Here is a 15,107-nt window from a genome sequence, read left to right as displayed (position 1 = left end):
GATTTGAGATGTATATATATCTCGAAGTCTCTACTTCTTTTGTAGGGTCTGATGGTGTAGTGGATTAAAGCGTACTAGTTATGGCAGCTACTGGAAGGTAGTTGTGCTTTCTGGGTTCGAGTCTCACTGGTGGGTGTTGTCCAAAGATTGTTAATCTTCACTTGTGGTTTATGCAAGTATAGGCTTATAGCTGGACACGAGTTCTCTCACATTTGACAGTGGCTTGACGAAAACGCAGACTAACCTCACACTTATCTGGTGCCCTCGGGAAGTGGAGATATTTGAGATGTATATATATCTCGAAGTCTCTACTTCTTTTGTAGGGTCTGATGGTGTAGTGGGTTAACGCGTACTAGTTATGGCAGCTACTGGAAGGTAGTTGTGCTTTCTGGGTTCGAGTCTCACTGGTGGGTGTTGTCCAAAGATTGTTAATCTTCACTTGTGGTTTATGCAAGTATAGGCTTATAGCTGGACACGAGTTCTCTCACATTGACAGTGGCTTGACGAAAAACGCAGACTAACCTCACACTTATCTGCTGCCCTCGGGAAGTGGAGATATTTGAGATGTATATATATCTCGAAGTCTCTACTTCTTTTGTAGGGTCTGATGGTGTAGTGGGTTAAAGCGTACTAGTTATGGCAGCTACTGGAAGGTAGTTGTGCTTTCTGGGTTCGAGTCTCACTGGTGGGTGTTGTCCAAAGATTGTTAATCTTCACTTGTGGTTTATGCAAGTATAGGCTTATAGCTGGACACGAGTTCTCTCACATTGACAGTGGCTTGACGAAAAACGCAGACTAACCTCACACTTATCTTGGTGCCCTCGGGAAGTGGAGATATTTGAGATGTATATATATCTCGAAGTCTCTACTTCTTTTGTAGGGTCTGATGGTGTAGTGGGTTAAAGCGTACTAGTTATGGCAGCTACTGGAAGGTAGTTGTGCTTTCTGGGTTCGAGTCTCACTGGTGGGTGTTGTCCAAAGATTGTTAATCTTCACTTGTGGTTTATGCAAGTATAGGCTTATAGCTGGACACGAGTTCTCTCACATTGACAGTGGCTTGACGAAAAACGCAGACTAACCTCACACTTATCTGGTGCCCTCGGAAGTGGAGATATTTGAGATGTATATATATCTCGAAGTCTCTACTTCTTTTGTAGGGTCTGATGGTGTAGTGGGTTAAAGCGTACTAGTTATGGCAGCTACTGGAAGGTAGTTGTGCTTTCTGGGTTCGAGTCTCACTGGTGGGTGTTGTCCAAAGATTGTTAATCTTCACTTGTGGTTTATGCAAGTATAGGCTTATAGCTGGACACGAGTTCTCTCACTTTGACAGTGGCTTGACGAAAAACGCAGACTAACCTCACACTTATCTGGTGCCCTCGGGAAGTGGAGATATTTGAGATGTATATATATCTCGAAGTCTCTACTTCTTTTGTAGGGTCTGATGGTGTAGTGGGTTAAAGCGTACTAGTTATGGCAGCTACTGGAAGGTAGTTGTGCTTTCTGGGTTCGAGTCTCACTGGTGGGTGTTGTCCAAAGATTGTTAATCTTCACTTGTGGTTTATGCAAGTATAGGCTTATAGCTGGACACGAGTTCTCTCACATTGACAGTGGCTTGACGAAAAACGCAGACTAACCTCACACTTATCTGGTGCCCTCGGGAAGTGGAGATATTTGAGATGTATATATATCTCGAAGTCTCTACTTCTTTTGTAGGGTCTGATGGTGTAGTGGGTTAAAGCGTACTAGTTATGGCAGCTACTGGAAGGTAGTTGTGCTTTCTGGGTTCGAGTCTCACTGGTGGGTGTTGTCCAAAGATTGTTAATCTTCACTTGTGGTTTATGCAAGTATAGGCTTATAGCTGGACACGAGTTCTCTCACATTGACAGTGGCTTGACGAAAAACGCAGACTAACCTCACACTTATCTGGTGCCCTCGGGAAGTGGAGATATTTGAGATGTATATATATCTCGAAGTCTCTACTTCTTTTGTAGGGTCTGATGGTGTAGTGGGTTAAAGCGTACTAGTTATGGCAGCTACTGGAAGGTAGTTGTGCTTTCTGGGTTCGAGTCTCACTGGTGGGTGTTGTCCAAAGATTGTTAATCTTCACTTGTGGTTTATGCAAGTATAGGCTTATAGCTGGACACGAGTTCTCTCACATTGACAGTGGCTTGACGAAAAATCGCAGACTAACCTCACACTTATCTGGTGCCCTCGGGAAGTGGAGATATTTGAGATGTATATATATCTCGAAGTCTCTACTTCTTTTGTAGGGTCTGATGGTGTAGTGGGTTAAAGCGTACTAGTTATGGCAGCTACTGGAAGGTAGTTGTGCTTTCTGGGTTCGAGTCTCACTGGTGGGTGTTGTCCAAAGATTGTTAATCTTCACTTGTGGTTTATGCAAGTATAGGCTTATAGCTGGACACTGAGTTCTCTCACATTGACAGTGGCTTGACGAAAAACGCAGACTAACCTCACACTTATCTGGTGCCCTCGGGAAGTGGAGATATTTGAGATGTATATATATCTCGAAGTCTCTACTTCTTTTGTAGGGTCTGATGGTGTAGTGGGTTAAAGCGTACTAGTTATGGCAGCTACTGGAAGGTAGTTGTGCTTTCTGGGTTCGAGTCTCACTGGTGGGTGTTGTCCAAAGATTGTTAATCTTCACTATGTGGTTTATGCAAGTATAGGCTTATAGCTGGACACGAGTTCTCTCACATTGACAGTGGCTTGACGAAAAACGCAGACTAACCTCAAACTTATCTGGTGCCCTCGGGAAGTGGAGATATTTGAGATGTATATATATCTCGAAGTCTCTACTTCTTTTGTAGGGTCTGATGGTGTAGTGGGTTAAAGCGTACTAGTTATGGCAGCTACTGGAAGGTAGTTGTGCTTTCTGGGTTCGAGTCTCACTGGTGGGTGTTGTCCAAAGATTGTTAATCTTCACTTGTGGTTTATGCAAGTATAGGCTTATAGCTGGACACGAGTTCTCTCACATTGACAGTGGCTTGACGAAAAACGCAGACTAACCTCACACTTATCTGGTGCCCTCGGGAAGTGGAGATATTTGAGATGTATATATATCTCGAAGTCTCTACTTCTTTTGTAGGGTCTGATGGTGTAGTGGGTTAAAGCGTACTAGTTATGGCAGCTACTGGAAGGTAGTTGTGCTTTCTGGGTTCGAGTCTCACTGGTGGGTGTTGTCCAAAGATTGTTAATCTTCACTTGTGGTTTATGCAAGTATAGGCTTATAGCTGGACACGAGTTCTCTCACATTGACAGTGGCTTGACGAAAAACGCAGACTAACCTCACACTTATCTGGTGCCCTCGGGAAGTGGAGATATTTGAGATGTATATATATCTCGAAGTCTCTACTTCTTTTGTAGGGTCTGATGGTGTAGTGGGTTAACGCGTACTAGTTATGGCAGCTACTGGAAGGTAGTTGTGCTTTCTGGGTTCGAGTCTCACTGGTGGGTGTTGTCCAAAGATTGTTAATCTTCACTTGTGGTTTATGCAAGTATAGGCTTATAGCTGGACACGAGTTCTCTCACATTGACAGTGGCTTGACGAAAAACGCAGACTAACCTCACACTTATCTGGCTGCCCTCGGGAAGTGGAGATATTTGAGATGTATATATATCTCGAAGTCTCTACTTCTTTTGTAGGGTCTGATGGTGTAGTGGGTTAACGCGTACTAGTTATGGCAGCTACTGGAAGGTAGTTGTGCTTTCTGGGTTCGAGTCTCACTGGTGGGTGTTGTCCAAAGATTGTTAATCTTCACTTGTGGTTTATGCAAGTATAGGCTTATAGCTGGACACGAGTTCTCTCACATTGACAGTGGCTTGACGAAAAACGCAGACTAACCTCACACTTATCTTGGTGCCCTCGGGAAGTGGAGATATTTGAGATGTATATATATCTCGAAGTCTCTACTTCTTTTGTAGGGTCTGATGGTGTAGTGGGTTAAAGCGTACTAGTTATGGCAGCTACTGGAAGGTAGTTGTGCTTTCTGGGTTCGAGTCTCACTGGTGGGTGTTGTCCAAAGATTGTTAATCTTCACTTGTGGTTTATGCAAGTATAGGCTTATAGCTGGACACGAGTTCTCTCACATTGACAGTGGCTTGACGAAAAACGCAGACTAACCTCACACTTATCTGGTGCCCTCGGGAAGTGGAGATATTTGAGATGTATATATATCTCGAAGTCTCTACTTCTTTTGTAGGGTCTGATGGTGTAGTGGGTTAAAGCGTACTAGTTATGGCAGCTACTGGAAGGTAGTTGTGCTTTCTGGGTTCGAGTCTCACTGGTGGGTGTTGTCCAAAGATTGTTAATCTTCACTTGTGGTTTATGCAAGTATAGGCTTATAGCTGGACACGAGTTCTCTCACTTTGACAGTGGCTTGACGAAAAACGCAGACTAACCTCACACTTATCTGGTGCCCTCGGGAAGTGGAGATATTTGAGATGTATATATATCTCGAAGTCTCTACTTCTTTTGTAGGGTCTGATGGTGTAGTGGGTTAACGCGTACTAGTTATGGCAGCTACTGGAAGGTAGTTGTGCTTTCTGGGTTCGAGTCTCACTGATGGGTGTTGTCCAAAGATTGTTAATCTTCACTTGTGGTTTATGCAAGTATAGGCTTATAGCTGGACACGAGTTCTCTCACATTGAACAGTGGCTTGACGAAAAACGCAGACTAACCTCACACTTATCTGCTGCCCTCGGGAAGTGGAGATATTTGAGATGTATATATATCTCGAAGTCTCTACTTCTTTTGTAGGGTCTGATGGTGTAGTGGGTTAAAGCGTACTAGTTATGGCAGCTACTGGAAGGTAGTTGTGCTTTCTGGGTTCGAGTCTCACTGGTGGGTGTTGTCCAAAGATTGTTAATCTTCACTTGTGGTTTATGCAAGTATAGGCTTATAGTTGTACACGAGTTCTCTCACATTGACAGTGGCTTGACGAAAAACGCAGACTAACCTCACACTTATCTGGTGCCCTCGGGAAGTGGAGATATTTGAGATGTATATATATCTCGAAGTCTCTACTTCTTTTGTAGGGTCTGATGGTGTAGTGGGTTAAAGCGTACTAGTTATGGCAGCTACTGGAAGGTAGTTGTGCTTTCTGGGTTCGAGTCTCACTGGTGGGTGTTGTCCAAAGATTGTTAATCTTCACTTGTGGTTTATGCAAGTATAGGCTTATAGCTGGACACGAGTTCTCTCACATTGACAGTGGCTTGACGAAAATCGCAGACTAACCTCACACTTATCTGGTGCCCTCGGGAAGTGGAGATATTTGAGATGTATATATATCTCGAAGTCTCTACTTCTTTTGTAGGGTCTGATGGTGTAGTGGGTTAAAGCGTACTAGTTATGGCAGCTACTGGAAGGTAGTTGTGCTTTCTGGGTTCGAGTCTCACTGGTGGGTGTTGTCCAAAGATTGTTAATCTTCACTTGTGGTTTATGCAAGTATAGGCTTATAGCTGGACACGAGTTCTCTCACATTGACAGTGGCTTGACGAAAAACGCAGACTAACCTCACACTTATCTGGTGCCCTCGGGAAGTGGAGATATTTGAGATGTATATATATCTCGAAGTGTCTACTTCTTTTGTAGGGTCTGATGGTGTAGTGGGTTAAAGCGTACTAGTTATGGCAGCTACTGGAAGGTAGTTGTGCTTTCTGGGTTCGAGTCTCACTGGTGGGTGTTGTCCAAAGATTGTTAATCTTCACTTGTGGTTTATGCAAGTATAGGCTTATAGCTGGACACGAGTTCTCTCACATTGACAGTGGCTTGACGAAAAACGCAGACTAACCTCACACTTATCTGGTGCCCTCGGGAAGTGGAGATATTTGAGATGTATATATATCTCGAAGTCTCTACTTCTTTTGTAGGGTCTGATGGTGTAGTGGGTTAAAGCGTACTAGTTATGGCAGCTACTGGAAGGTAGTTGTGCTTTCTGGGTTCGAGTCTCACTGGTGGGTGTTGTCCAAAGATTGTTAATCTTCACTTGTGGTTTATGCAAGTATAGGCTTATAGCTGGACACGAGTTCCTCATTTGACAGTGGCTTGACGAAAAACGCAGACTAACCTCACACTTATCTGGTGCCCTCGGGAAGTGGAGATATTTGAGATGTATATATATCTCGAAGTCTCTACTTCTTTTGTAGGGTCTGATGGTGTAGTGGGTTAACGCGTACTAGTTATGGCAGCTACTGGAAGGTAGTTGTGCTTTCTGGGTTCGAGTCTCACTGATGGGTGTTGTCCAAAGATTGTTAATCTTCACTTGTGGTTTATGCAAGTATAGGCTTATAGCTGGACACGAGTTCTCTCACATTGACAGTGGCTTGACGAAAAACGCAGACTAACCTCACACTTATCTGGTGCCCTCGGGAAGTGGAGATATTTGAGATGTATATATATCTCGAAGTCTCTACTTCTTTTGTAGGGTCTGATGGTGTAGTGGGTTAAAGCGTACTAGTTATGGCAGCTACTGGAAGGTAGTTGTGCTTTCTGGGTTCGAGTCTCACTGGTGGGTGTTGTCCAAAGATTGTTAATCTTCACTTGTGGTTTATGCAAGTATAGGCTTATAGCTTGACACGAGTTCTCTCACATTGACAGTGGCTTGACTGAAAAACGCAGACTAACCTCACACTTATCTGGTGCCCTCGGGAAGTGGAGATATTTGAGATGTATATATATCTCGAAGTCTCTACTTCTTTTGTAGGGTCTGATGGTGTAGTGGGTTAAAGCGTACTAGTTATGGCAGCTACTGGAAGGTAGTTGTGCTTTCTGGGTTCGAGTCTCACTGATGGGTGTTGTCCAAAGATTGTTAATCTTCACTTGTGGTTTATGCAAGTATAGGCTTATAGCTGGACACGAGTTCTCTCACATTGACAGTGGCTTGACGAAAAACGCAGACTAACCTCACACTTATCTGGTGCCCTCGGGAAGTGGAGATATTTGAGATGTATATATATCTCGAAGTCTCTACTTCTTTTGTAGGGTCTGATGGTGTAGTGGGTTAAAGCGTACTAGTTATGGCAGCTACTGGAAGGTAGTTGTGCTTTCTGGGTTCGAGTCTCACTGGTGGGTGTTGTCCAAAGATTGTTAATCTTCACTTGTGGTTTATGCAAGTATAGGCTTATAGCTGGACACGAGTTCTCTCACTTTGACAGTGGCTTGACGAAAAACGCAGACTAACCTCACACTTATCTGGTGCCCTCGGGAAGTGGAGATATTTGAGATGTATATATATCTCGAAGTCTCTACTTCTTTTGTAGGGTCTGATGGTGTAGTGGGTTAACGCGTACTAGTTATGGCAGCTACTGGAAGGTAGTTGTGCTTTCTGGGTTCGAGTCTCACTGGTGGGTGTTGTCCAAAGATTGTTAATCTTCACTTGTGGTTTATGCAAGTATATGCTTATAGCTGGACACGAGTTCTCTCACATTGACAGTGGCTTGACGAAAAACGCAGACTAACCTCACACTTATCTGGTGCCCTCGGGAAGTGGAGATATTTGAGATGTATATATATCTCGAAGTCTCTACTTCTTTTGTAGGGTCTGATGGTGTAGTGGGTTAAAGCGTACTAGTTATGGCAGCTACTGGAAGGTAGTTGTGCTTTCTGGGTTCGAGTCTCACTGGTGGGTGTTGTCCAAAGATTGTTAATCTTCACTTGTGGTTTATGCAAGTATAGGCTTATAGCTGGACACGAGTTCTCTCACATTGACAGTGGCTTGACTGAAAAACGCAGACTAACCTCACACTTATCTGGTGCCCTCGGGAAGTGGAGATATTTGAGATGTATATATATCTCGAAGTCTCTACTTCTTTTGTAGGGTCTGATGGTGTAGTGGGTTAAAGCGTACTAGTTATGGCAGCTACTGGAAGGTAGTTGTGCTTTCTGGGTTCGAGTCTCACTGATGGGTGTTGTCCAAAGATTGTTAATCTTCACTTGTGGTTTATGCAAGTATAGGCTTATAGCTGGACACGAGTTCTCTCACATTGACAGTGGCTTGACGAAAAACGCAGACTAACCTCACACTTATCTGGTGCCCTCGGGAAGTGGAGATATTTGAGATGTATATATATCTCGAAGTCTCTACTTCTTTTGTAGGGTCTGATGGTGTAGTGGGTTAACGCGTACTAGTTATGGCAGCTACTGGAAGGTAGTTGTGCTTTCTGGGTTCGAGTCTCACTGATGGGTGTTGTCCAAAGATTGTTAATCTTCACTTGTGGTTTATGCAAGTATAGGCTTATAGCTGGACACGAGTTCTCTCACATTGACAGTGGCTTGACGAAAAACGCAGACTAACCTCACACTTATCTGGTGCCCTCGGGAAGTGGAGATATTTGAGATGTATATATATCTCGAAGTCTCTACTTCTTTTGTAGGGTCTGATGGTGTAGTGGGTTAACGCGTACTAGTTATGGCAGCTACTGGAAGGTAGTTGTGCTTTCTGGGTTCGAGTCTCACTGATGGGTGTTGTCCAAAGATTGTTAATCTTCACTTGTGGTTTATGCAAGTATAGGCTTATAGCTGGACACGAAGTTCTCTCACATTGACAGTGGCTTGACGAAAAACGCAGACTAACCTCACACTTATCTGGTGCCCTCGGGAAGTGGAGATATTTGAGATGTATATATATCTCGAAGTCTCTACTTCTTTTGTAGGGTTTGATGGTGTAGTGGGTTAAAGCGTACTAGTTATGGCAGCTACTGGAAGGTAGTTGTGCTTTCTGGGTTCGAGTCTCACTGATGGGTGTTGTCCAAAGATTGTTAATCTTCACTTGTGGTTTATGCAAGTATAGGCTTATAGCTGGACACAAGTTCTCTCACATTGACAGTGGCTTGACGAAAAACGCAGACTAACCTCACACTTATCTGGTGCCCTCGGGAAGTGGAGATATTTGAGATGTATATATATCTCGAAGTCTCTACTTCTTTTGTAGGGTTTGATGGTGTAGTGGGTTAAAGCGTACTAGTTATGGCAGCTACTGGAAGGTAGTTGTGCTTTCTGGGTTCGAGTCTCACTGGTGGGTGTTGTCCAAAGATTGTTAATCTTCACTTGTGGTTTATGCAAGTATAGGCTTATAGCTGGACATGAGTTCTCTCACATTGACAGTGGCTTGACGAAAAACGCAGACTAACCTCACACTTATCTGGTGCCCTCGGGAAGTGGAGATATTTGAGATGTATATATATCTCGAAGTGTCTACTTCTTTTGTAGGGTCTGATGGTGTAGTGGGTTAAAGCGTACTAGTTATGGCAGCTACTGGAAGGTAGTTGTGCTTTCTGGGTTCGAGTCTCACTGGTGGGTGTTGTCCAAAGATTGTTAATCTTCACATGTGGTTTATGCAAGTATAGGCTTATAGCTGGACACGAGTTCTCTCACATTGACAGTGGCTTGACGAAAAACGCAGACTAACCTCAAACTTATCTGGTGCCCTCGGGAAGTGGAGATATTTGAGATGTATATATATCTCGAAGTCTCTACTTCTTTTGTAGGGTCTGATGGTGTAGTGGGTTAAAGCGTACTAGTTATGGCAGCTACTGGAAGGTAGTTGTGCTTTCTGGGTTCGAGTCTCACTGGTGGGTGTTGTCCAAAGATTGTTAATCTTCACTTGTGGTTTATGCAAGTATAGGCTTGTAGCTGGACACGAGTTCCTCATTTTGACAGTGGCTTGACGAAAAATGCAGACTAACCTCACACTTATCTGGTGCCCTCGGGAAGTGGAGATATTTGAGATGTATATATATCTCGAAGTCTCTACTTCTTTTGTAGGGTCTGATGGTGTAGTGGGTTAACGCGTACTAGTTATGGCAGCTACTGGAAGGTAGTTGTGCTTTCTGGGTTCGAGTCTCACTGATGGGTGTTGTCCAAAGATTGTTAATCTTCACTTGTGGTTTATGCAAGTATAGGCTTATAGCTGGACACGAGTTCTCTCACATTGACAGTGGCTTGACGAAAAACGCAGACTAACCTCACACTTATCTGGTGCCCTCGGGAAGTGGAGATATTTGAGATGTATATATATCTCGAAGTCTCTACTTCTTTTGTAGGGTCTGATGGTGTAGTGGGTTAAAGCGTACTAGTTATGGCAGCTACTGGAAGGTAGTTGTGCTTTCTGGGTTCGAGTCTCACTGGTGGGTGTTGTCCAAAGATTGTTAATCTTCACTTGTGGTTTATGCAAGTATAGGCTTATAGTTTCACGAGTTCTCTCACATTGACAGTGGCTTGATGAAAAACGCAGACAAACCTCACACTTATCTGGTGCCCTCGGGAAGTGGAGATATTTGAGATGTATATATATCTCGAAGTCTCTACTTCTTTTGTAGGGTCTGATGGTGTAGTGGGTTAAAGCGTACTAGTTATGGCAGCTACTGGAAGGTAGTTGTGCTTTCTGGGTTCGAGTCTCACTGATGGGTGTTGTCCAAAGATTGTTAATCTTCACTTGTGGTTTATGCAAGTATAGGCTTATAGCTGGACACAAGTTCTCTCACATTGACAGTGGCTTGACGAAAAACGCAGACTAACCTCAAACTTATCTGGTGCCCTCGGGAAGTGGAGATATTTGAGATGTATATATATCTCGAAGTCTCTACTTCTTTTGTAGGGTCTGATGGTGTAGTGGGTTAAAGCGTACTAGTTATGGCAGCTACTGGAAGGTAGTTGTGCTTTCTGGGTTCGAGTCTCACTGGTGGGTGTTGTCCAAAGATTGTTAATCTTCACTTGTGGTTTATGCAAGTATAGGCTTATAGCTGGACACGAGTTCCTCATTTGACAGTGGCTTGACGAAAAACGCAGACTAACCTCACACTTATCTGGTGCCCTCGGGAAGTGGAGATATTTGAGATGTATATATATCTCGAAGTCTCTACTTCTTTTGTAGGGTCTGATGGTGTAGTGGGTTAACGCGTACTAGTTATGGCAGCTACTGGAAGGTAGTTGTGCTTTCTGGGTTCGAGTCTCACTGATGGGTGTTGTCCAAAGATTGTTAATCTTCACTTGTGGTTTATGCAAGTATAGGCTTATAGCTGGACACGAGTTCTCTCACATTGACAGTGGCTTGACGAAAAACGCAGACTAACCTCACACTTATTTGGTGCCCTCGGGAAGTGGAGATATTTGAGATGTATATATATCTCGAAGTCTCTACTTCTTTTGTAGGGTCTGATGGTGTAGTGGGTTAAAGCGTACTAGTTATGGCAGCTACTGGAAGGTAGTTGTGCTTTCTGGGTTCGAGTCTCACTGGTGGGTGTTGTCCAAAGATTGTTAATCTTCACTTGTGGTTTATGCAAGTATAGGCTTATAGCTGGACACGAGTTCTCTCACATTGACAGTGGCTTGACGAAAAACGCAGACTAACCTCACACTTATCTGGTGCCCTCGGGAAGTGGAGATATTTGAGATGTATATATATCTCGAAGTCTCTACTTCTTTTGTAGGGTCTGATGGTGTAGTGGGTTAAAGCGTACTAGTTATGGCAGCTACTGGAAGGTAGTTGTGCTTTCTGGGTTCGAGTCTCACTGGTGGGTGTTGTCCAAAGATTGTTAATCTTCACTTGTGGTTTATGCAAGTATAGGCTTATAGCTGGACACGAGTTCCTCATTTTGACAGTGGCTTGACGAAAAACGCAGACTAACCTCACACTTATCTGGTGCCCTCGGGAAGTGGAGATATTTGAGATGTATATATATCTCGAAGTCTCTACTTCTTTTGTAGGGTCTGATGGTGTAGTGGGTTAACGCGTACTAGTTATGGCAGCTACTGGAAGGTAGTTGTGCTTTCTGGGTTCGAGTCTCACTGATGGGTGTTGTCCAAAGATTGTTAATCTTCACTTGTGGTTTATGCAAGTATAGGCTTATAGCTGGACACGAGTTCTCTCACATTAACAGTGGCTTGACGAAAAACGCAGACTAACCTCACACTTATCTGCTGCCCTCGGGAAGTGGAGATATTTGAGATGTATATATATCTCGAAGTCTCTACTTCTTTTGTAGGGTCTGATGGTGTAGTGGGTTAAAGCGTACTAGTTATGGCAGCTACTGGAAGGTAGTTGTGCTTTCTGGGTTCGAGTCTCACTGGTGGGTGTTGTCCAAAGATTGTTAATCTTCACTTGTGGTTTATGCAAGTATAGGCTTATAGTTTCACGAGTTCTCTCACATTGACAGTGGCTTGACGAAAAACGCAGACTAACCTCACACTTATCTGGTGCCCTCGGGAAGTGGAGATATTTGAGATGTATATATATCTCGAAGTCTCTACTTCTTTTGTAGGGTCTGATGGTGTAGTGGGTTAAAGCGTACTAGTTATGGCAGCTACTGGAAGGTAGTTGTGCTTTCTGGGTTCGAGTCTCACTGGTGGGTGTTGTCCAAAGATTGTTAATCTTCACTTGTGGTTTATGCAAGTATAGGCTTATAGCTGGACACGAGTTCTCTCACATTGACAGTGGCTTGACGAAAATCGCAGACTAACCTCACACTTATCTGGTGCCCTCGGGAAGTGGAGATATTTGAGATGTATATATATCTCGAAGTCTCTACTTCTTTTGTAGGGTTTGATGGTGTAGTGGGTTAAAGCGTACTAGTTATGGCAGCTACTGGAAGGTAGTTGTGCTTTCTGGGTTCGAGTCTCACTGGTGGGTGTTGTCCAAAGATTGTTAATCTTCACTTGTGGTTTATGCAAGTATAGGCTTATAGCTGGACATGAGTTCTCTCACATTGACAGTGGCTTGACGAAAAACGCAGACTAACCTCACACTTATCTGGTGCCCTCGGGAAGTGGAGATATTTGAGATGTATATATATCTCGAAGTGTCTACTTCTTTTGTAGGGTCTGATGGTGTAGTGGGTTAAAGCGTACTAGTTATGGCAGCTACTGGAAGGTAGTTGTGCTTTCTGGGTTCGAGTCTCACTGGTGGGTGTTGTCCAAAGATTGTTAATCTTCACATGTGGTTTATGCAAGTATAGGCTTATAGCTGGACACGAGTTCTCTCACATTGACAGTGGCTTGACGAAAAACGCAGACTAACCTCAAACTTATCTGGTGCCCTCGGGAAGTGGAGATATTTGAGATGTATATATATCTCGAAGTCTCTACTTCTTTTGTAGGGTCTGATGGTGTAGTGGGTTAAAGCGTACTAGTTATGGCAGCTACTGGAAGGTAGTTGTGCTTTCTGGGTTCGAGTCTCACTGGTGGGTGTTGTCCAAAGATTGTTAATCTTCACTTGTGGTTTATGCAAGTATAGGCTTATAGCTGGACACGAGTTCCTCATTTTGACAGTGGCTTGACGAAAAACGCAGACTAACCTCACACTTATCTGGTGCCCTCGGGAAGTGGAGATATTTGAGATGTATATATATCTCGAAGTCTCTACTTCTTTTGTAGGGTCTGATGGTGTAGTGGGTTAACGCGTACTAGTTATGGCAGCTACTGGAAGGTAGTTGTGCTTTCTGGGTTCAAGTCTCACTGATGGGTGTTGTCCAAAGATTGTTAATCTTCACTTGTGGTTTATGCAAGTATAGGCTTATAGCTGGACACGAGTTCTCTCACATTGACAGTGGCTTGACGAAAAACGCAGACTAACCTCACACTTATCTGGTGCCCTCGGGAAGTGGAGATATTTGAGATGTATATATATCTCGAAGTCTCTACTTCTTTTGTAGGGTCTGATGGTGTAGTGGGTTAAAGCGTACTAGTTATGGCAGCTACTGGAAGGTAGTTGTGCTTTCTGGGTTCGAGTCTCACTGGTGGGTGTTGTCCAAAGATTGTTAATCTTCACTTGTGGTTTATGCAAGTATAGGCTTATAGTTTCACGAGTTCTCTCACATTGACAGTGGCTTGATGAAAAACGCAGACTAACCTCACACTTATCTGGTGCCCTCGGGAAGTGGAGATATTTGAGATGTATATATATCTCGAAGTCTCTACTTCTTTTGTAGGGTCTGATGGTGTAGTGGGTTAAAGCGTACTAGTTATGGCAGCTACTGGAAGGTAGTTGTGCTTTCTGGGTTCGAGTCTCACTGATGGGTGTTGTCCAAAGATTGTTAATCTTCACTTGTGGTTTATGCAAGTATAGGCTTATAGCTGGACACAAGTTCTCTCACATTGACAGTGGCTTGACGAAAAACGCAGACTAACCTCAAACTTATCTGGTGCCCTCGGGAAGTGGAGATATTTGAGATGTATATATATCTCGAAGTCTCTACTTCTTTTGTAGGGTCTGATGGTGTAGTGGGTTAAAGCGTACTAGTTATGGCAGCTACTGGAAGGTAGTTGTGCTTTCTGGGTTCGAGTCTCACTGGTGGGTGTTGTCCAAAGATTGTTAATCTTCACTTGTGGTTTATGCAAGTATAGGCTTATAGCTGGACACGAGTTCCTCATTTTGACAGTGGCTTGACGAAAAATGCAGACTAACCTCACACTTATCTGGTGCCCTCGGGAAGTGGAGATATTTGAGATGTATATATATCTCGAAGTCTCTACTTCTTTTGTAGGGTCTGATGGTGTAGTGGGTTAACGCGTACTAGTTATGGCAGCTACTGGAAGGTAGTTGTGCTTTCTGGGTTCGAGTCTCACTGATGGGTGTTGTCCAAAGATTGTTAATCTTCACTTGTGGTTTATGCAAGTATATGCTTATAGCTGGACACGAGTTCTCTCACATTGACAGTGGCTTGACGAAAAACGCAGACTAACCTCACACTTATCTGGTGCCCTCGGGAAGTGGAGATATTTGAGATGTATATATATCTCGAAGTCTCTACTTCTTTTGTAGGGTCTGATGGTGTAGTGGGTTAAAGCGTACTAGTTATGGCAGCTACTGGAAGGTAGTTGTGCTTTCTGGGTTCGAGTCTCACTGGTGGGTGTTGTCCAAAGATTGTTAATCTTCACTTGTGGTTTATGCAAGTATAGGCTTATAGTTTCACGAGTTCTCTCACATTGACAGTGGCTTGATGAAAAACGCAGACTAACCTCACACTTATCTGGTGCCCTCGGGAAGTGGAGATATTTGAGATGTATATATATCTCGAAGTCTCTACTTCTTTTGTAGGGTCTGATGGTGTAGTGGGTTAAAGCGTACTAGTTATGGCAGCTACTGGAAGGTAGT

The sequence above is a fragment of the Procambarus clarkii genome, chromosome 9 (assembly GCF_040958095.1).
Source record: "Procambarus clarkii isolate CNS0578487 chromosome 9, FALCON_Pclarkii_2.0, whole genome shotgun sequence".
Lineage (NCBI taxonomy): Eukaryota > Metazoa > Arthropoda > Malacostraca > Decapoda > Cambaridae > Procambarus > Procambarus clarkii.
This window is presented reverse-complemented; position numbering follows the sequence as displayed.